Source organism: Vitis vinifera, chromosome 6, assembly GCF_030704535.1.
Source record: "Vitis vinifera cultivar Pinot Noir 40024 chromosome 6, ASM3070453v1".
Classification (NCBI taxonomy): domain Eukaryota; kingdom Viridiplantae; phylum Streptophyta; class Magnoliopsida; order Vitales; family Vitaceae; genus Vitis; species Vitis vinifera.
This window is the reverse complement of record NC_081810.1, coordinates 17,926,972-17,950,774: the sequence shown is the minus strand read 5'-3', so window position 1 is coordinate 17,950,774 and position 23,803 is coordinate 17,926,972. Positions and strand designations below refer to the sequence as shown.

The following is a 23,803-nucleotide window of genomic DNA, read 5'->3' as shown; positions in this document are numbered from 1 at the left end:
CTAAAGGCAAGATCAACATACCTTTTAATTTGGTTCATAAACTATACAACTGGAACCATGTGAGGCAATTCAACCACCTCATATCCAATGTTAAGTGTATAATCATTGTCCTTGAACTATCAATGTCACCAAGTAAGGAACACCACCATGGGGGTGGTTGCTCCACTATAAACATGTCAAGTCTTGCCTATAATGAGAGTTTAAGTCTTTATTCTTAGGATGCAACCCATCGTAGGATAGTGATGAACCTAAATCAAGATGGGCTCGATAATGGAAGCTATGAGCTTTGCTAAGGCCCTCTCCCACTTAATCTTTTGAAATGAGAGACTTTTAGTAATTTTGGTAACCTGTCTTAAAATAAATTCTCTATCATGAGATTTTTCAAATTCGTTATATATTTAGTTCTTAAACTAGGACTCCTATGCTAAAATAATTACTATCTTATTTTTTTATCCTTGGACCATCCATATACAAACCAATTTCTTCCTTTTCTCAAGAGAGGAGAGCCTAAAGAATTAATGATAGGTGTAGTTCTCATTTTCTTAAAGGGGGAGGGGGGGGGGGGGGTGAGGAAAAAGCCTGGAAAACCACCTATCTAACCAACCGAATAATCCAAAAAGGAATAACAATGTGTTTTAACAACAACCAATTCAAAGAAAAATAACATTGAAAACAACTTCTCATGAAAATTTATTTTCCTTAAGAAAGATTCAAAATTACTTTTCAATTTTATTATTTATTTAACACATACTAAGAAACAGACAAAACATAAAGTAAAATAAATAATAAAATAAATGCGTTGTTTCCCATGGACTTAGAGATCTTATTGCACATTTGCCAAAATTAAATTTAGATAAAAATCTAAATTACTAAATCTTACAACTAAAAGTAGGATTAGTTACACAAAAACCCTAATCTATTGCAAAGATCCCAAAAATTACCACTTTCAATTATTATCCTTTCCTTACTACAAATTTGTTGTCACCTGTGCTTGAGTACACTAAAATGTTTTAAGACACTAGAAACGACTTACCATCGTTGGAAGGACTGCTTGATCGGTCATACCACTTCACATTATAAGTGAGCACCCAAGTGCCTGAGCCGCTTGAGCATTTATCCTAACGCTTGAGTGTTACATCATTTTCCTGCACACCTGAGACTGCTACAAGTTTGGTTTTTTACCATTTTCTCCACCTAAAACTTAATCGTGGTAGGATTAAGAGTCATGGTAGCCATGATTGGCATCTTAAATTGCTTTCTTCCCTTCCATGGGTTGTAAGATTGATAAAAATTGGATTTTTACAATAAAAATCATATACTTCATTGAAAGAGTTTTCAACCAATCTAATAAAAACAAGATTTTTACAACCAATCAAAATTTTATGCTCCTAAACACAAAACTTGCAACCCATTCTAGAAAACAAACAATCTAACAATACAAACCCAACATCAATCATAATTATAACAATCATATTATAAGTTTATAATATAAAACACACATTTATTATCCTTAGGGCCATGTGATAAACAAAAATATCTTGCAAAACAAAGTTAACACACCCTATAGTAGATTTGACATGCAAAACCTATCCTAGGGCTTTGATACTAGTTGTTAGGAACCTTGCAACTCTTCGTTCCCAAACCTTGGGTCGTATAGGTGCATGAAAATTAACTGCCCTAAGCCTCTAAATCCTATGCAACAGAAGCAAAAAATAACATTTTTACAAATCTAAGATCCATAGAAAAGGTATTTGAAAACTTTATCTATTATTTGGACGTGTTCCCAAATCAATTACGCTCAGTGAAGATGAAGCTTGAATAGTTTAGAGATCTCATACACCCAAGATTTTCCATTTGATGACTCGAACCACAATCTTGGCACTCCAAAACGTAGGCTTTAAAATGGAGGAATCCTAGGCTCTCTCTCTCTCTCTCTCTCTCTCTCTTTCTCTAGAAGATGGTTCTCGCACCAAGTGATGGAAACCTTAACCCCTAAGAGAGTATCTATAGGGTTCCCCTGCTAGGCTTAAGTGACTTGAACCCACTAAGGCTTATATCACTTAATCTAACCCAAACGGGTCTTAATTAATTAATTAACCACATAGGGTCATCTAATTAATCAACTAACCCAATCTAGAGAACTTATTCACTATCCCCTGTGCAACCTTACGTAGTTACCAAAACTCTCTTATGCACAATAGTGAACTTAGAGTCAATCCAACCCTCATAAACTATGTCATCATGATATATGAGCTCAAAGTGGTGACCACTATAACCAATAAGAGTATTGGCTCCCTTATAATCCAATTTTGAAATTAATTCAACATTCCACTAAAAATAATTAACTGCACTTCAATACTCTATGTAAATAACAATGGGACGAAGCTTAGGTCTATGACTTATTATCCACTACTTACAGACTCCCCATGAATTGGTGTGCGTAATCTAATAAGGTAGTGATATCACCTATCAAGATTTCTTCTCCAAACCTTGAGTTATAGATCTCACCTATTATGTGATCAATTAACTTACTCTATCTCAAATAAGCATATGTCAAATTTCTACTAAAGGAAATGTTATGATCATAGTCTTGTAGATCACATGTCCTTTGGATTACCTAAGGGGATGCACCATCTCAATCTCATGAGATATCATGGTGCCTGTAGACCCTCAATTTTGCCCCTTGCCACTTATTTTCCTTGGCTTTGTTTTGGGATTCAATATGATATGCTTATAATCATGTTCTGATTTCTGTTTAAAATCTATTTGTTGTCATTCACGTACACTTCAGCCCGTTGACAACTCAAGAAATGCGACTTGGTTTAGTATATCTTTAGATCTCCCACTCTTGCTTTGTTATTTTTTTTTTATGACTTTTCTTCTATGTATTCCTTCATTCTTGTGTATCAAGTTGTGAAATATTTTGGTTTGTATATTGCCACCTGAGAGTACAGTTCCAGAAGGTGCAAATGCACTTTGAGTTTGGTTTCTAAAGGTGAATCATGGTTGTGGTGTATTTTAAATGGGAGTGGGTTGGAGATGAAAGTGAGTCTCAGGCAACCAGTGCCTGTTGGGGCATTTTTGTTGCTGCATGGAGGATTTTTGATATCTGAATATTTTTTTCTACCGTTTGTGCCGCCTGGTGCAATTGGTTTCACCATTTTTTTCTTGGTCGAAGACATGGCCAAGTCGTTAGGGAGTGTGAAAGGTGTAGTTTGATTTTTGAAACATCAAGCGTGCTGGATGTTTCCTTGATTTGGATCAGTCCCCAATCACAGCTTGGTTGGCACCCTAACCAAAGCTCTCTTCATCCACACAGCTCGGTTCAACCGCATTCTGGAGCTGTTGCAGCTCGCTTATTCGACGTTGGTCGAGATTGTTGTTCCATCGGCGACTGTGGCAACTCCCCTTGCAGCCATGGCATGGGCGGTGCTCCTTCAGCCACCCTCACCAAGAATGTCTCTAGGTTCGGGGTAGATTTTTTTTCTTAGGCAGTGAGTCTTGTCGACGGTGGCAATCCAGCCACCCTCCAGTGCCACATGCAAGAGCATTGTCATGTCCACTTGTTTTTCTCCTCTATTAAAGTTAAAAACTTATTTACTTATGTGTTTTATTTAATCTTTTTTTTTTTCAAATAACATTTTTAAAATCCTTTTTTTTATTTAATCTTTAAATTTTGATTCTCAAATAGTTTTTCTAAATTTTCTAAAACTTAATTTTTAAAATACAACTTTTAAATAGCTCTCTAAAACTTCATTTTTAAAATACAACTTTTAAATGGTTTTCTAAAATTTAATTTTTTAAATACGATTTTCAAATAGTCTTTTTCTAAATTTTCCAAACTTAATTTCTTTTCTTTAAAATACATTTTCCAAAATTCCAAAATTACAATTTCTTAAATATCTTCAAATAATTTTTCCAAAATTCGAAAAATCCAATTTCCTAAATACTATCTTCCAATACATTTTCCAAAATTCCAAAATTCTAATTTTTAAAATATTATCTTCCAAAATTTCATTTTTTTTAAATACCATTCTTAAATTAATTTTCCATAATTCCATAATTCCAATTTCTTAACTAGTATATTCAAATAAATTTTCCAAAATTCCAAAAATCCAATTTCCTAAATACTATTTTCAAATAAATTTTCCAAAATTCCAAAATTCTAATTTTTAAAATATTATCTTCCAAAATTCCAAAACTCTTAAAATTCCAAATTTTCATTTTTTTAAAAATACCATTCTTAAATTAATTCCAAAATTCCAAAATTCCAATTTCTTAAATAGTATCTTCAAATAAAATTTTCAAATTTCCAAAAATCCAATTTCCTAAATACTATCTTTGAATACATTTTCCAAAATTCCAAAACTCTTAGAATTCCAAAATTTTATTTTTTTAAAATATCATTCTTAAATTAATTTTTCAAAATTCCAAAATTCTAAAATTCCAAAATTTCATTTTTTAAAAATACTATCTTCAATACATTTTCCAAAATTCCCAAAATTCCAAATTTAATTCAATAAGCTTCCATTTCCGAAATTTTCCAAAATTCCAAATTTTATTCTTTAGGTTTTCATTTCCAAAATTTCCAAAAGTCCAAATTTTATTTTTAAGTTTCCATGCATGCGACTTTCATGAATTCAGTGGCCTATAATTGTTCTTTGGCAGCTGAATTTTTATTTTTATTTTTATTTTTATTTTTTATGGAACCTATGGTTTTTAGTGGATGAAATTCAAGTTAAAAATATGTTAATTCCCAAGTGAAAATCAATGGAATTGGAATAACTAAATTTCAGCCACGTAATGAAGTTTCATGGCTACATTTTAGTGGCCATTGGATAGAGACTAAAGGTTACATATATAGAGTTTGGTCATGGCTGGAAATTTTATTAATTCGAGTAGAAATATGACTAAATTTTAGTAGATTTGAGGGTTGCATATGTTGTATGCTTGTGCTTATTGACTCACATTTTTTTTGTAGTGCATGGCAAGGGACCTCAGGTACGCATTATTGTTCTTATTGTCGTTTTCATATGCATGCCGAATACCAGCTAGGATTGTATGAGTCTGGTCATCCATGTAGCCTGGGGAGAATTGACTGATCTTTGACCTATGTGCTCCAATGTACCCTATTCACTAGTAGAGACCGGATCTCGGGCCTAAAGGGGTGTTACCTTGCATGAGGTACCTTTCTAATAGGTAACCTGATCCCCAGACCCAAAAATCGAGTTTCGCGGACCACTTTTCCTTAATTAGAGTCATTAAGGGGTTTTTGTTCTTACTTAATTTTTCCCATTTCAAAAATAAAATTAAAAAGTAAGTGGCGACTCCAAACAAAACCATTCCTCATCGAGGATGGATTTTCTAAAACTCGAAAAACACTTTTTCTCCACACTTTTATTATTATTTTTAATCGTGAGTCGCGTTGGTCGGTGGATTGGGGGAGGGTCCACAATGCCTTAATTAAGAATACCTATTGTCACTAATCTTTAAAATCCTTTTGCATAACCTACAAATTAATATGCCTCTTACCTTACTTTCAATTTGTCCACTTTTATTTTAGCAAGTGTGATAGACACCTTATATGTGAATATGTCACAAACTAAGTTTATGACTTGTCCATATCTCCTTAGGAGTCAAAGATATTGACTTGGAAAGTACTAGGGAAAATCCCTAAAAAGATATGGAAAGTAATGAGAAACTTATCATCAATTTCACTATATCCATCAAAGTTTAATTTCTTCTTTTCACTACTACATTTTGCAATGGAGTCCTGGGTGCATTCAATTAGGATATAATCTTATGCCCCCTAAAGGAAAGAATCAAACTTTCTAAATATATTCTAACCACCTCAATCTAATCAAAGTGCCTTTAGGTATTTAAGTAATTAATTTTTTTTATTCTACCTTAAATTTGACGAACTTATTCAAGGCATCAAATTTCCTATGCATTGGGTAAATATACCCAAACCTAGAGTAATCATCAATAAAGATGATGAAATGTTCATACCCTCCCTATACATGAAAATAAAAAGGTTTATATACATTAGTATGTACCGACTCTAAATATATGTCAATAGCTATACACACTCGTACACTCACCAAGGAAACTTATCTTGATGACCTAGACAAATCATCCTTCCAATTAGTAGGTTGTACACTACAACCTTAGGTAGATTACCAAAGTTTATAAATTGATTGTGCACAACTCATCAACTTATAAGGAACCTATGAATTGGATCTTTTGTAAAAATCCTAATGCACTTAAGTCATGTACAATACAAGTGATGCAAGTTTGAATGCTTAGATAAATATTAATGTAAACATGGATAGAACAATAAAAATTAAAATCTCATTTGTTGCATCATGTCATGCGTTCAGAGCTCTATCCCACCACCCACAATCCACAAGGAATCCATCGTACTTTGATTTTTATAAAATGCAAAGTACTTCATCTATCAATATATTTGTATGGTCTTTATAAATATCATCATTCTATTGAATATCAATTAAAATCACTAGAGTTTTGAATTTTCTTGAACGATTCTCATGATCCACTACTAAACTTTCTTCAATTTATCCTTCCCACTTTTTTTTTCACTCAAGACCTATAATTTTTATAAAGATACTTCTAATATTTTTCTTGAATCAAACTGAATACCAATTTTTATAAGAAAATATTACCATTAAAAATATTTCACATAATACATTTTTACCTAAAGGCATTAAGAACTAAAAATACGAATTTGAGATGCATATCTCTATTAGAAATTAAATCTAATTTCTTTGCTAAAAATAGGAAATTCCAGAAATGTAGTCCACAAATTTCTCTCTCCCCTTTTATATCACACAATTCAAAACGAGAAAACAAAAAAAAAAAAACATCAGTAACCAACTATCGCTTCCGGCTAATAGAATTTCAAGTTCAAACTAGAGATCATAGAGTACGTTGGTCATTTGGAGGAATTCTTGGATGACAGAATGCCAAATTCATAAGCTTTTATTAGAACATATGGTCACAAGCTTCACATCCTTTAATCACCAGTGCCACAACACATCATCCTGCTTCAACGGTAGCAGCATTGTGGATGTCCCTTGCAAAAGCTTCAAGATTAGAGTAAGACGATTCTCCTTTTGTAATTGCTTGTTGACAAATCTCTTGAAGTTCTCTTGCTCTTCTTCTCATTTCATTTCCCTCATTGCTTTCCAAATCCATGAACTTCTTCACAAGGCATGCAATTTCATCTCTTTTGACCAAAACTTCTTTTCCCAGCTCTCTTCTAACCCTCCATCCAATCTTCCAATCTTCCACAATTAGCTTACCATTGCAGTGTTGATCCATAACTAAGGGAAAAGTGAGAAAAGGAAGACCTGAAAAGACACCTTCCACAACTGAGTTCCACCCACAGTGGGACCAAAACCCCCCTACAGAATCATGAGACAACACCCTCAATTGGTCAATCCAAGCCACCACCATCCCCATTTCACCACAAATATCCTTTATCCGAGCCGCTTCTCCACGCACCACCCACAAGAACCGAACACCACTTTGCTGCAACCCAACTGCTATTTCATCCATTTGGGCACTCGAAACTGAAAGAAAGCTTCCAAAGAGATGTACAGGACAGAAGCAAGACGCTGAGAGTCTAGCCATTCTAAGCAGCCACTGTTGTTGCTCTGGTAGGAAGGTATAGGTATAGAGCTATGCCCGAGTTTGAAGTAAGGTATGAGGGGTCCAAGAGAATAGATGGGCAATGAGAATTTTGCCTTTACAGCATCTATGACCTGAGCTTCAAGCTCATATATGGAAGTCAACAAAAGGAATTGCGCTTTCCGTATCCACGAAAAGGCCTCCTTCACTTGTCCAAATATTTGCTTGTTCTCCTTCAAATCCGAGTGCTCTGCTCTTTGTATCACACACAAACAAACAAGATTATTTCATCGTAAAGAAATCAAATAACTAACAAGCTTATTGAATTGTTATCAATTCATCATCTTTATAACCGTGAATCTATATGTAATTATAAGTTTTGATTATTGAAATAAAATTAATAAATGCTATGATTAAATCCAGAAAATAAATTAAAAGATGTATATTAAACTCAAATAGCTTTTATATTGGGTAGGATAGTTGCTGGCACCTGACATATCAGTTGGAGAGTTCTGAGCTTGAACAATAAGATTATCTAAATGATAGAACTCGGAAACCGACATCGGCCATAAAGATGCGACCTGAATATTCCTCCGATTGCCCATTCCCACCGCCCAGGACAAAAAAGTATCGGCCACAATGGCAGTCACCGGAGGTTTGAGCCGATCCAGGAGCCGTTCACATGGGTCCTCCATTTTCGTCATCACAGCTTCCCAAAACCCTGGGAAATCGGCGGCGCGAGCCAGCTCCGACGGTATGACATTGGGTATGGAGAAGAAGCGGAGGTTGGGAGGCTTGGGGTCGGAGCCGATGAAGCCCAGCCACTCTTGAGTTAGAACGAAGGTGATGAGGACATCATCTCTCATTGAAGCTAACAAGTAACAAAAATTGAACATGGGGTTGATGTGGCCCCTTCCTGGGTAAGGGATTGCGGCGACATGGCAGGCAAAGGCGGTGGGATCCATCTAGACTCCCGAACTCCGGTGAGCGAAACAAGTTGCCGGAGGGAAGCTATGGCCTGAAAATCGGCGCGAGGTGAAAATCTCACAGTGGTCAGAGTTCGACTCCACCTCCGCCTCCTCCACCTTAGATGCCCCCAAATTGATAAAAGGAATTTTTTTTTTTTTTTGGTCGTCTTTTTTTGTCTTTTTAGCTAAGTCTTGCATTAAAATCCGGTTATGTTTCTTCCAAGAAAGTATTAATATAAAATTACTAAGAAAAGAAAAAACAAAAATTTGAAAATGATGATTTTTTTTCATATTTATTTATAAGTTGAAAATAATATTGTTATATGGTAAAAAATAAAAAATTAAATTAAATATAATTAAAATGAATTGGAGCATATCACGAAGCATGATATTCATTAAATAATTAATTGATTAAAAGAGATGAAATAATTCTTAAATTATTATTATTATTATTATTATTATTACAACATATGCATTAAAATTAAATTATGTATTATTCCTATTATTTTTAATAATAAACAATTATTTATAATAATGCATCAAGAATAATGATAATATTTAATAATAATAAACAATAAAATTAAGAAAAATAATTAATTTCTTTTTTTTATCCTTGTTCCAAAATCTCTCTTAAGAGACTATATTTGATATGGAAAGTTTTCGGGAGAAAATATAAAAATAAAAAATAAAAAAATAATTTAAAGTCAATAAATTATTTTCATATCTTATTTCAAACCCAGTTTTTGTAGACCCGGCTCATTTTCAAAGCTCATACTATTTTGCCAAGTGTCACGATGCTGAGAGAACACGTGTCGTCTTGGGAGAGGCAGTTGGAGAATCGCAAAAGTGGATTGGTGGGAGCTATCAGAGAGTGACACCTGTAAAGGCATTTTCAGAGAGGAGCGTATCTGTTACAGGGGTGTAGGAGGCCGTTAAGCAGGGGCGTTTTTTTTTGTTACGAAAAAGGGCAGCAGGAGATTTTTTTTTGACTGGTGGCTTGGGGAGCAAGCTGCCAAGGACGGGCGGAGGAACGTTTTGGGGGAAGTATTCTAGAGGTTTTTGGTTACGGAGAGCCCAATATTCTGAGGAGGCAGTGAGGAAAAAACCAGCTGAAACTTTTGAAGAGTAGAGAGTTTCTACAGAGTTTTGTTACAGAGGAGAGAGGTTGCCGTTCGCCGGAAGCCAAGCAATTTTTGCTCGAGGGGAGTCGTTCAAGTTTAACTATCTCACAGCTTAGGATCTCCACTTTTACAGTTACATTATGTTTCTTGCTGATATTTAGATGCTTGCTTTGACTATCAAATGAGTTAAACCTGCTTCTCATTTTTGTTTGCTTGGTCTCTGTTTCCCCTGAATGAGTTGCATGATGGTTATGCTGTTTGTTTGTGTGTTAAGACCATTCAGACTCTCCCACCAGTTTTTTTTTAAAGCTCCTTGATCTTCATAAAATGGAGCTTGGATTTAACGACATACTCTGTTTTTCTTTACTTTCCCCCCGGTTCTGGTATTTTTTTTTAGTTGGTATCATGTTTGGGATGGCCGTCTGGATTGGGAGGTTTCTGAGAGAGATCAACATCAACGTCTTTGATTGTTTATTAGACGAACAGAAGATTGACCATCCAAGAGCATTCAAGAGGTATTAACAGTTTTGATCTGGCGATAAATCCCGAGTTCACTGTGATCGATGGGTTGTTTGATCTGGGGTTTGATGGCAATGAGTGGAGTTGTGCTCGTGGCAATGGCTGCTGCTGTAAGGAAACTTATTGCAAGGATGAGATAGTGCTACGATCGCTGAGACTGTTCTATATATCAAAAAGGAATTCAACTTGTAAAGTGAACCCATTGTGGGGGGTCTAATTGTGGCCATGTCCCTCATCAAAACCATGCTTATCACTACTTTCTCTATAGCAATATTTGATTGGCTTGGGTGCAGCCTTATGTAGATAATCTCATCCTCATTTCATATTGTCAGCGGCCTTGTGATGCTATGGTCTTTCAATGCTTATGTGTTGTTGTAGGCAAGCCTCCTGGATGAATTTGGGGTTGGACTGTCGATGGCCAAGATCCCGCTGTTATGAAGGATAGAATCAGATTCTATGGGTCTCAAGAAGGACTCTCCTAGATTGCTAAACCTGTCACTCATCAGAATTCTCTTGGCCTCGTGTCTCACCGAACTTTCCAATCGGAATACCCCGTCCATGGTGTTGTCACCTCGCGTATCCTGTAGTCCACGTTGCTGCTAGATGGATGGACACGTGATTCTCAACACACAAGGGGTTCTTGATTCAGCGGTTGCACCTGCAAAAGGCATCCGGACAGGGTGTCCGGACGCACCCTCCGATGGTTATGTTAGCCATGGTCAGAGAGAGAGAGAGATAAATAAATCAGTTGGCCTTTTACTAGATATCCAGAGATTACCAGTGGGGATCCCCCCTTTCTTCTTCGTGTGAAGTCATATATATACAGCTTCAGGGGTACTGCTCCTTTCATTAATGGTGAGAAGATATTTTATGTTGTGATGATGATAATAGGTGTCAGTAGGAGCACTATCATCCTACGAACGGTTGTCAAAGACCATGGTAGGTGATGCGGCTGTCAGAGATCGTGGGAAGCGATTATGTAGAATGATCGTGGGAAGTGACTTGCTGTCACTTCCTCTTGTCTTCTCATTCTGCAGGTGATGGGATGTGGGCCATGGCTACTTGTTGTGATTGCGTGTAAGACTCGCTTTACTTTAATTGACCATCCAGACAATTCATATCTGGATGGATCATGCTGATTATCCGGATGTGTTGTGGAGACTATCCGGGTGTCTACGCTCTGCCAGCGTCGTTTGCTCTTCCTTGAGGGGTTCCGGATAGGATAGTCGCACCATGCATATCTTTAGGGAAATCCGGATGATGATGGTCCGGCTGATAACACGTGCCACGCGTCACCATGAGCTGCGTGGTCCGGCTGATAACACGTGCCACGCGTCACCATGAGCTGCGTGCCACGTGTTTCCCAAGGGGAGGGGTCCCTACATTGCCTCCCTTTTTAACTTGCCTATTTTGCCCAAAAAATGGGCGGGTTAAAAATAACTGGGTTTTTGAAAATTGAAAAAGTCCATTCGTCTAACTTGGCCACGTGGCGAGTGGGGGTGCGGAAGCCAAAAAAGGCATTTATGGCGAGCCGCCGACCCTGTGTATCCCCAGGCAATATGTCGTTTCAATGATAACATGGCTGTTGGTTTGCCTTTCCGAGGGGCTGTCCTGCTATAAATAGGGTACTGTACCTCTTTTTGTAATTTTTCCTACTGCATTCTCTTGAGAGCCTTTCTTCTTACTGCTTTTTCCTGCGTCCTTTGCTTCTCTGAGACAAACTTCGAAAGCTCTTTTTGTACCGGTGCTTTTGTATCGCGACTTTGTTGGTTTGCTGCTGGTGATTTTGTATCAAGGCGGTACCCGTTCTTCTTCTTCGGTGCTGTATTTGGTACGTATCTCTTTGCTACTGCCGTTCCTTTGGTTACGTTTGCTGGTTCTTTACACTTGTTTTCTGGCTTGCTTGGGCGTTGTTTTGGACGAGTCGTTTGCAATTGTTGTTGAATGTTGGTACTTTGTTGTTGTTTGGAGGGGTTTTTGATGGGTTTTTCTGACTGTTTTGGGTTAGGGTTTGTGTATTTTCAGACTGCTTGGTTTGATTCGTTGTATTGCTTTTGTATGTAGATTTTGATTTAGCTTTGTGGTAAAAAATGGCTCCAAAAAAGGCTGTTTCATCTGTCCGGGTTAGCGAAGCTAGCGAAAAGGCGATAGACAAATTAAATGCGAAGGAGTTCCGGGAGCGATTCCGCATCCCCCATGACGTATTGATAGACTTGGTGAACGAGGAGGCAGCTATGCCTACTGAGAAAGGTGGAAACAACGTTATCCTCTTCACAAAGGAACAATTCAACGCGGGGCTCCGGTTCCCTCTGCCGGCGTTGTTCAAGGAATTCCTCCACTTCTCTCAGATTCCACCCATCTTCATTCATCCCAACCTTGTCCGGGTGCTGATGGGATGCAGCATCATCAACATGCTGTACAGCCTCGACCTTACGCTACTGGAATTGTTCTTTGTCTATTCCCTGAAGAAAGCAAAGAATGATATCTTCAGTGTGTCCGCTCACCTGCCCTCCCTTCAAATGGTGACAGAACTGCCAGATTCGACAAAGGGAGGGGCGAAGGGGCTGGTGGTAGTCTGGGGTGGATGGGCGGGGCTATCGCAGCATCCGTCGAGGCCTTTTTCTCCGAATTATACCTTAAAAATTCCGGGTAATCTTGTTTTGCGATTTTTTGTCCGGATTTTGCTTTGCTGATTTTTTCTGATTTTTCCGGACGGAATTCTCACCTTTTGTTGCTGACAATGCAGGTTTGGAATTGAGGGGCCACCTTGTGGATTGGGTGGAAAAGGCGTCCTTTGCCTGCGTCTGCAAATTATTCGAAATAGATCCCAAGGAGAGGGCCTACAAAACGTTGCTTTCCGCGTGGAATTTGATAGAGGTCGTCCAGGAGCCCTAGGAATATGTTATCAATATTCTTCCTAGGAAACTGGCAAAGGATGAGATAGTGCCTGGGGAGCATTATACTGTGAAGGAGCTCCCCCTCTATCAGGAAGCTAAAGAGGCTGACGCTGAAAGGCGGCGAAAGCTCCTGGAGGATAGAGATCAGAAAAAGACTGAAGGCACTATCCGGAAGGCTCCCGGACAGAATCGGGGTCCGGACTCTCCTCCAAAGAAAACTTCAGGAAAAAGGGGGAAGCTGGTGAAGAAGCACGGGAAGGATGCGAAGGAACCCACTCCTCCCAAGGAGTTTCCTCCTCCACAAACTACCTATGAGGGGGAAGTAATGATAGAGGAGCCAGTAAATGCTGCTTCGCACTCTATCTCAAGCAGCCCCGGACGCATGTCGGGGTTGAATCATTCAGGTCCTTCCTTAGTCGCGGCTGCGTGTCTGACTAACGTGGCTGAGGAAGCTGCATCTATCAACCATCCGGGCAACCTTAATCCGGATGCTGATGCAGCTGAAACGGCCCCGTTGGAGGAAGCGAGGGCAGAAAGCCAAAGTCAGCCTTCCGACGACCCGGATCGCTTGGCCATAGTCCTGGTGAAAGGGCCTCCCCTCAAGAAGCCGCGTTTGACGCGCGATCTACAGTCCGGACTCTTTGAGCGGCTTCAAGAGCTGCAGCAAGAGATTGAAATTAGCTGCGCTTCTGCCCATGACGCTCATCCGGATGGAGGCGAGGTGGAGATGGCTACTGAGACCTCAGCCGCTCCGGCAATAATTCCGGCTGGGGATGCATCCGGACCTATGTGTCCGGACGAAGATATGGGGGTTCCGATTCCGGGACAAGAGTTACCCTCTCCTTCCTCACCTGAGGAGGAATCTGCTGACAATGCCGCTCCCGCTAGCCCTTTCAGCTACGCGGAGTTGGAAGTTAAGTTAAAGCAGATTACACCTGATTGGAGAGCCATCAAGCCCTCTGCTCAGATGTTTGATATGATAGAAACGGTACATCGTTGTCTTGTGTTTTTGCTTTTTGACTTTTTGTTGCACTGATGTGTTTGTTGTAGTATGATTTATGTCTTTGCTTTTTTTGTTTGTGTGTCAGCTGGTGAGGGGCCTCCGCAGCATGTCTCAACAACACGATCTTTTTACTCAGCTGCTGCAGACTGCAGACTATATGAGGACCTTCTCCTCTCGGCGCCAAGAGATTGAAAATCAACTGCGTCTGAGAATGGAGGAGACTGAGGCCAGTCTATCCACCATGCGAGAGGAAAATGAAGCCCTCCGGGTGGAGTTGGCTGAGGCAAAGGGTCGAGAAGAATCAACTGCGGGCCGCCTTCATGAGGCGGAGGGTGAGGCAGCCCGGCTAAGGGATGAATTGAGTCAACTCCGGACAGAAGTTTTGAATGAAAAGAAACAGAAGGAAGACTTGCAGCTGCGCCTGGATGTGCAAAAAGAGGAACTTGAACGGGAGTTTGCTGTGGAAAGAGAGGAACTTGCAGCGGATTACCAGCAACAAGTGGATGATACGTTTATCTTTGGGTATCGCTGCTGCATGAAGAAGAACGGCATTAAGCGAGATACCCCTTCAATTCCTCCGGGTGAAGAAAAGAAGCTCCATGAGAAGCCCGCTCCCTGATAGTTTATCTCTTTTTGTAATTTTTCTATTGTAATTTTTCCTTCTGTATTTTTTTTTTTTTTTTTGGTCCGGAGATCTCTTTGTAATCACATTTACTCATATCAATAAAACATACTTCTTTCTCATTTTCACTTGTGTATACTTTCTACTGATAGTACTGCTTTAAATTGGACACATTCCATGGTCTAAGTAATGGGGTGCCATCTAGCTTTTGTAAATGATAGGCTCCATTTTCGTTTGCCTTAGACACTATGTAGGGTCCTTCCCAATTGGCTTAGAACTTTCCAGCGCCTACTTCAACAGTATTTTCAAAAACTTTTCTAAGTACTAGCGTACCATTTTTGAAGTTTCTGGGCCTGACTTTTCGATTGTAATGCGCTGATGCTCTTTGTTGATAATCTGCCATCCGGATGGATGCGCTTTCTCTGACTTCGTCTGCCCAGTCCAAATTTCTTCCTAGTTCCGTGTTGGCGTCTTTTTGCTTTGCTGCATCAATCCGGATAGTAGGAAGACCTATTTCAGTGGGAATGACTGCATCCATTCCATATGTGAGGGCAAAAGGAGTATTTCCAGTTGGTCGTCCGGGTGTGGTTCGATAGGCCCACAGGACGCCGAGTAGCTCCTCCACCCACTTCCCTTTGGCTTGCTCCAACCTTTTCTTTAAGGCATTGATTAGAGTTTTGTTTGTGGCTTCCGCCTGGCCATTGCTTTGAGGATATCGTGGCGTGGAGTATGAATTCCGGATATTCAATTCCAAACAGAAATTCCTGAATGCAATGCTGTCAAATTGTGGACCATTGTCAGCTATGATGATTTGGGGAATTCCAAAGCGGCAAACAATGTTCTTCCATACGAATTTGGTGACATCTTTATCTTTGATGCTTGCATATGCTTCAGCTTCTACCCATTTACTGAAGTAATCAGTGGCGACAAGGAGGAATTTCTTTTGGGCAGGTGCTGCTGGGAGGGGTCCCACTATGTCCATGCCCCACTGCGCGAAAGGCCATGGGCCTGAGACCGATTTTAATGCGGCTGATGGCATGCGTGGGATGGGAGCGTATCTTTGACATTTATCGCACTTTTGGACGTATGCTGCCGCGTCTTTCTTCATTGTTGGCCAATAGTACCCTTGTGAATGAGCTCTATGTGCTAGGGATCGTCCTCCCGTATGATTTCCGCATATTCCTTCATGTAATTCAGCTAGCACATACTGGGCCTCTGAATGCCCAAGACAGCGAAGATAAGGCCCTGTGAAAGATCGCTTGTACAGGTGCCCCCCGATCAGGGTGAAGCGGGCAGTCTGCACCCGGATTTTGTGCGCTTGTTTAAGATCTTTGGGTAAAGTGCCTGTCCGGAGATATTCTGCAATATCATGCGTCCATTCTTGATTATCCATTTGGGTTGCCTCAACGGTGTTGCAAGTGGAATTTTCTGCGACAGAGGGATTGGCTTGCACATGTATGGGCAATAGAATGGCTTCTTTGATAGGTAGAGAGGCAGCTATGCCGGCCAAAGCGTCAGCGTGCCTATTGTCAGCTCGCTTAATTTTTTCGATTGTCCACTCGGTGAATTGCTGTAAGGTGCTTCTTACTTTGGCCAAGTATCGCGCCATGCGTGAGTCCTTAGCCTCATATTCTTTCTGGACGTGCCTTACCACTAGTTGCGAGTCGCTGTAGATCCGGAGTTTGGAGACGGATAGAGCAAGGGCGAGGTCCAATCCGGACAGGATGGCCTCGTATTCTGCTTCATTGTTAGACGCGGAGAATCCCAGCCGGATGGCTTGCTCCAGATGTTCCCCAGTTGGGGACTGTAGTAAGAGCCCAACTCCAGAGCCTGATGAGCGTGAGGCTCCGTCAACTCGTAGTGTCCACCACTCCTGTTCACTTGATTCGTGGTGCTGGTTGGGTCTTCGTGAATATTCGAGCACAAAGTCGGCCATTACTTGGCCTTTTTTGGATAATCTGGGTTGGAATTCGATTCCAAATTCGCTCAATTCGATGGCCCATTGTAGCATTTGTCCAGTTAAATCTGGTTTGTGCAGAATGCTACGAAGGGGTTGGTCGGTCAGTACAATCACTGGGTGGGCTTGGAAATAGGGGCGGAGCTTTTGGGCAGCACTTCGAAGAGCTAAGGCTGTCAACTCCATTTTTGAATACCTGGTTTCTACATCTGCCAATGCCCTGCTGACATAGTAAACAGGTTTCTGCTCCTTTGGTGAAGGGCAGCGGAATAGAACGGCGCTGATTGCCCATTCTGAGACAGCTAGATACATGTATAGCTTCTCCTTTGGGATGGGGCTGCTCAAGATCGGTGGATGCATAAGACAATGTTTAATTCTTTCCAACGTGTTTTGGCAACTGTCCGTCCACCCATGCGTTCCAGCTTTTCGTATTGCCAAGAAGAAGGGTCGTAACTCATCAGTGAAGCGGGCTATGAAACGCCCTAATGCAACGAGTTTACCTGTGAGGCGCTGTAACTCTTTCTTGTTCCTGGGAGGGGGTGTTTCAATGACTGCCTTGACTTGATCCGGGCTGACTTCTATGCCTCTCTGGCTGACCATAAATCCCAGGAACTTGCCAGCACTTACTCCAAAGGAGCATTTAGAAGGATTTAGCTTCATGCCATATCTTCGCAAGAGGTGAAAAACTTCTTGTAAATGAAGATCATGCTGCTCTCGGGTTTTGCTTTTAACCACGATGTCATCAATATACACTTCTACCGTGTGGCCTATTAGGGGTTTGAAGATTTTAGTCATTAATCTTTGATAAGTGGCGCCAGCATTCTTGAGTCCGAATGGCATGACTTTGTAGCAGTAGAGGCCATGTGGTGTTATGAATGCTGTCTTTTCTTCCTCATCCGGAGACATGGGAATCTGGTGATATCCGGAGAAAGCATCCAAGAAGGAGAGCATTCCTTGCCTGGAAGTGGAATCCACAATTTGATCTATTCGTGGTAAGGGAAAACTGTCTTTTGGACATGCGTTATTGAGATTGGTATAATCAACACAGACTCGCCACTTGCCCTCCTTCTTTGGTACCACCACTACATTTGCCAACCAATCCGGATAAGATACTTCTCTGATGAATCCGGCTTCCATTAATTTGTCAATTTCATTTCGGATAACTTTTTGCCTATCCGGATGAAAGCGTCTAATCTTCTGTCAAACGGGTCTGGCTGCTGGAAAGACGTTAAGCTTGTGAGAGACAATAGAGGGATGAATTCCCTTCATATCCGAATGTGTCCATGCGAAGATGTCATGGTTGCTTCGAAGGATATTTTGTATGCTCTGGGTTTCTTCTTGTGTCATGAGGGAACTGATGTTTGTGAGGTGATCATTCTCTTCTGAGATTTGGATTGTTTGTAAGGGATCTGCTGCCGGGGGATCCTTGTCCTCCGGACCCGATAATTGCTATTGGTTGTGCGCAATGCTAGGTTCAGGGGGAGATGCATCCTCCTGGTTAGCGACTGCTTCTCGTGCTATTTGATAGCATTGGCGAGCGGCTAACTGGCTGCCATACAAGTCAGTTTGCCCTTCGTTGGTGAGGAAACTCACCATTTGATGATATGTGGAAGGGATGGCTTTCATGTAGTGAAGCCATGTACGTCCCAAGATGACATTGAAGGGTGACAACTCTTGCACCACCGAGAATTGCACGTTGAGAGTGACTGGGCCAGCTCGAACCGGCAGTATAATGTCTCCTAAGGATGTTGTTGATGACCCGTTGAATCCGGATAAGATTCGTCCGGGGTTTTCGAGACCCGCGAGACTATGTCCCATATGGCCAATGACTGATGCTTGCACTAGATCGGTTGAACTGTCTGGGTCAACCAAGATACGTCTTACATCAAAATCTCCTATTTCTAGAGAGAGGATGAGGGCATCGCGATGTGGCTGTAGCGTCCGGGTGGGATCTACTGGTGGGAAAATGATTGTCCCATCAATGGGGCGAGGGCCCTCCCCAGTAAGACCCGGCCGGATGGAATTAATGCGTTCGCGTATTGACGCGGCCCGCAGCAATTTCTGTCTTTTCCGCCTGGAATCGTATTCCTCGTCAGATGGGCCCCCATTGATATAGTTTATGACAGCCTTGGGGGCGACTTGGGCCCTCGGGGCCCCAGAGTTATGATGCTGTGGTGCGTCCCTTTCTCTAGTATCTGAGCGGAGGTACTGTTTTAAATGTCCTGCTTTGATGAGCCTTTCAACTAGATACTGGAGGGACCGACATGTCTCTGTTGTATGACCATGGTCTTTGTGGAAGGCGCATTTCTTGCTGTGGTCTCTTATGGATGGGTCAGTTTCGAGGGGTCTAGGCCACCTGAAGTCGGACAACCCTTGGATCATTGGGAGAAGTTTTTCGTATGATATGGATAGGGGTGTGATGGGCGGCCTATCCGGACGATTCGGCCCGTCCTGCCTCCGGTCAACTGGTTTTGGCCGGTCCGGAGGTTTGGCATGTCTGTCCGCGTTATCTCTAGAAGCCCGTCCGGCAACCAAAACTTGCTGAGTGGCTGCACGTACGTCATCTTCGAGCATTGAATATTTGTTAGCACGTCTGAACAAATCGTCCATCGTTGTAGGAGGTTTTTTTGCCAGCGATTCGAAAAATGGGGTGCCTGGACAGATGCTTCTTTTGAAGATCTGTAGGACAGCATTCATGCTGCAAACCTCTATTTGGAGTACGGCTTGGCCAAATCGTTTCACAAATTCCCTCAAGGACTCGCTGTCTCTCATTTTTATGTTCTGGAGGGTGCTGATATTCTGCTTGTGTCGAGCAGAGCACAAGTACTGTCCCACGAATGCTTCAGAGAGGTCCCTGAAATTGTCAATAGAGTTAGGAGGTAGGCGATGAAACCATGAGAGGGCCTGCCCTTGAAGGCTGGCGGGGAATACTTTGCATAACAATGCATCGTTGCCAATATCGAGCGTCATAAGCTGTCGATAGTGCATGATGTGATCGAAGGGATCGTTGGTCCCATCATATGTGGAAAACTTTGGTACGAGGAATCCCCTTGGGGGTTCGTAATGGGTGATATGAAAGCAAAAGGGCGTGGAGAGCATGTCATCCAGCCTTTTGCTGATAGAGCCAATGGGTGGCTCGTTTGGGAGGTTTCTCCCAGCTGGTTGTTCTGCTAGGTGTGAGTGAACGTTCCGCATCGCTAGGGTGACCATGGGGTCACGATGCGGAGGTACGTTCTGCACCATGGGAGCGACCATAGGATCGGGGCGTGGTGCCCGGGTTGTGGCTACTGGTGGCCTTGATCTTCCAGGCTCTTGTGGGCCTAGTCTTGCACGCATAGAACTTGACAACTGTGATTTTCTATCACGTTGTCTTTTTGCTGAAAAATGAGTGGAATCTGAGCTTTCCTCACGGGGAGCTCGAGGCATGGGTGTGCGTGGCTCATGGGGCCTTGCGTTGTATGTTCCTGGGACAGCTCCTGTTGACCCAGGATATATTGATTCTGGCTCTGGCCTTGAGTTTGCCACTTGACCTTTTGAGCGCTGACGACGAGGAGGTCCTGATGTTGAGGCTTGAATGCGTAACACAGCGTTTTCTTCCCTTAACCTCTCCGTCTCCTGGAGGAGAGCTCTTAGCTGTTTTTCGCTCGCCAACTGTCTTTTTTCGATGGCTTGACGCCATTCGTGATTATCTTCTTCCTCTCTACCAGATGATCGACTTTGGGAAGGTGTGGCCATCTTTGCTAGTGACTGAATCAAAATAAAAAGTAAAAGATTCCCACAGACGGCGCCAATGTTGTCACCTCGCGTATCCTGTAGTCCACGTTGTTGCTAGATGGATGGACACGTGATTCTCAACACACAAGGGGTTCTTGATTCAGCGGTTGCACCTGCAAAAGGCATCCGGACAGGGTGTCCGGACGCACCCTCCGATGGTTATGTTAGCCATGGTCAAAGAGAGAGAGAGATAAATAAATCAGTTGGCCTTTTACTAGATATCCAGAGATTACCAGTGGGGATCCCCCCTTTCTTCTTCGTGTGAAGTCATATATATACAGCTTCAGGGGTACTGCTCCTTTCATTAATGGTGAGAAGATATTTTATGTTGTGATGATGATAATAGGTGTCAGTAGGAGCACTATCATCCTACGAACGGTTGTCAGAGACCATGGTAGGTGATGCGGCTGTCAGAGATCGTGGGAAGCGATTATGTAGAATGATCGTGGGAAGTGACTTGCTGTCACTTCCTCTTGTCTTCTCATTCTGCAGGTGATGGGATGTGGGCCATGGCTGCTTGTTGTGATTGCGTGTAAGACTCGCTTTACTTTAATTGACCATCCAGACGATTCATATCCGGATGGATCATGCTGATTATCTGGATGTGTTGTGGAGACTATCCGGGTGTCTACGCTCTGCCAGCGTCGTTTGCTCTTCCTTGAGGGGTTCCGGATAGGATAGTCGCACCATGCATATCTTTAGGGAAATCTGGATGATGATGGTCCGGCTGATAACACGTGCCACGCGTCACCATGAGCTGCGTGGTCCGGCTGATAACACGTGCCACGCGTCACCATGAGCTGCGTGCCACGTGTTTCCCAAGGGGAGGGGTCCCTACACATGGCCGCCGTCATCGGGACAACCATCAGACTTTTTTTTTCTATTTCTTCTCTCCTCAGTTTTAGTGGACCATGGGTGGTCCACGTGACAAATAGCAATACAATGCTTTGTTGGTCATTTTTCATATCTGGCTGTCCGTCACTGGAAGTTACTCACCGGCCAGCGGTGCCGCTGGTGTGCTTGTTCGTATTCACTGCCGCTCACACTCATGCCTTCTTCAACACTGCCGACGACGTCACTGCCGTTCAGAACCTTCCATATTATGACGGCTCCATCGTCGGTATCATGGAGAGCTTTCTTGGCCTGAATACCCACTGCCAGTTGGCTCATCCGATTCACATGGCAGAGCACCTTTGTTTATCCTCCATACCCATCTTCATGTCCGCTTCTCTCTCTACCTTATCACCCATACCATTAAACTTATTTTCTTCCAATATCCCTCTCGCTCATTTCCCCAAATATTCCCTTGCAGGGAACCACCCATCACACCCAACAAACCCGTCCTCCTAGTCCCATGCACATGGACACTTCCCTCACCACCTTCCCTTACCCGTTCTGCCATGCATTCCCACCCATTTGTTTTCCATTCTCCATGAACTTGAATCCCCATGCAAACGCCCTGTCACTCATCCTCATCATTCATTTTCATCACTCTCAATTCTTATCTTTCGTACCCACTCGTTTTCATCTTTCTTATCTGCAAATTCCTATTCTTCATACCCACGGAATCCGATCACCACCTCACTTTCATTTCATTCACCTCATCATCTTCCCAACCATACCATATATCTCACTTTCGGTCCATTTCATTCCCTTCCCGAGTGCATGAAGTCCTACACGTTGACCACCTTCATTTCATTATCTTTCTAGCTTACTTTGGGTGAATTTGAGGGCTTTCGTTTTAGTTACAGAACCGTGGTGCTTGACGCTTTACAAATGGCTGAGCCATTCTCATATCATTGCGGTGCTTTTCTTGTGCCTAAGGCTCAGGCTCATGAATGGCTCTTTTCATCAGAAGAAGGAGAATTCAGATGGTTATATTGGCGGAGTGTAGAATGCCACAAGCGTTTCAGATGCTCCATGTTCATGCGCTCCTAATGCAGAGGAAGAACCTGCTTCGGGCATCACAGTGGCTCTACGTTCAGTCAAGGAAGCTGATGTTCCTAGGCTTCATAACTTCACCATGGCTATTATTGATTATATGGGTTAGAGGGTGGAAGTTCAGAATGATTTTACCTGGCATCCTTCAAGAGGATAAATCAAACTTCACCTCTGTATAATTCGGTTGACAATGGCAGGAAAATATGCTGGAATGACGACTTTCATTATAAGGTATTAAAGGCAACCAAATACCTTCATTCGAAAGAACATACAGCCTGTGACGGTTCTGGGAGCATTTTCAAATCAGTTGCGCGTGGAATGCAAATGCTAGTCATCCTCTTGGATCAAGGGCGATTGCACTATTGACAATGATGGTGGTGTATAATGGGAATCAATTGGCTAATGTCAACTGAAGGAGTACTTTTTCCAGCTTGGGCCCAGAAGAAAACACCTTTAGCATGCCTACCTTTGGGACACGTGTCATCCTCCTATTCTTTCATCCTTGTTTTTTTTAAAAATAAATTTCCACACTCCCATTCTTCAAATGATTTTCGAGATTTTGATTTTTCTTAAATCACCCCAACTCTCCCATCTTTCATCCTTAGAACTTTTAGGTCCCAGAAATCCTTTCATTTTTAATAAAACTTTGCTTGCTATTTTTTTCTTTCTATCAAGCAATTTTCATAATTTCCATAATTTTTAAAATGTTTTAAAATAATCAAGAATCAAATTTCGTAATTCCAAGTGATGGAATTTACGAAATTGGTTCATACAAAAATTAATTGGGCTTTGGTGGGGCCCAACATCAGAGATTTAAAAATAATTTGAGTGAAGTGTAGTGTGATATCTGATGTTTTTTTTGCTCTATTTAGTGATATGTGTGGCATATTCTATGATCATTACTATGCGCTAATCACATTTCATGCTAGCACTTGATCGATTTCTGTTAAGGTACGCTTCATCTCTCACCCTGATCATTCTTATGCATATTTTGATCTCCATATTGTGCATGATAGTTCTAGGTATCCATTGATTTCCTTATTGATTGTAATGATTACTTCATTTCATTAGTAGAGACCTGTTTTTAGGGACTTAGAGAGGTATTACGGTTTTTACCATACCTTCCCGATAAGTAACCTGACCCCCGAGCCTTGATCCGATTTTTCACAAACCACATTTTCTAAAGTAAGGAGTCACACTTAAGGTTTTATTTCTTATTTTGTTTACCCTTTAAAAATAAAACAAAAATAAGTGGCGACTTCAAGTCATTTTCTAAACAATAAATCAATTTTTCAAATAAAAAACGAGCTCGTCATTGAGTGGAAGTGCATGAGCTGAAATGCGGGGTCTA

At 41.6% G+C, this 23,803-nt stretch overlaps 1 pseudogene; it reads right to left on the bottom strand.

Annotated features, from left to right (window-relative positions):
* Window positions 1–6,813: 6,813 nt before the first annotated feature.
* On the bottom strand, window positions 6,814–8,768 carry LOC100254658 (UDP-glycosyltransferase 87A1-like; annotated as a pseudogene).
* Window positions 8,769–23,803: the final 15,035 nt, after the last annotated feature.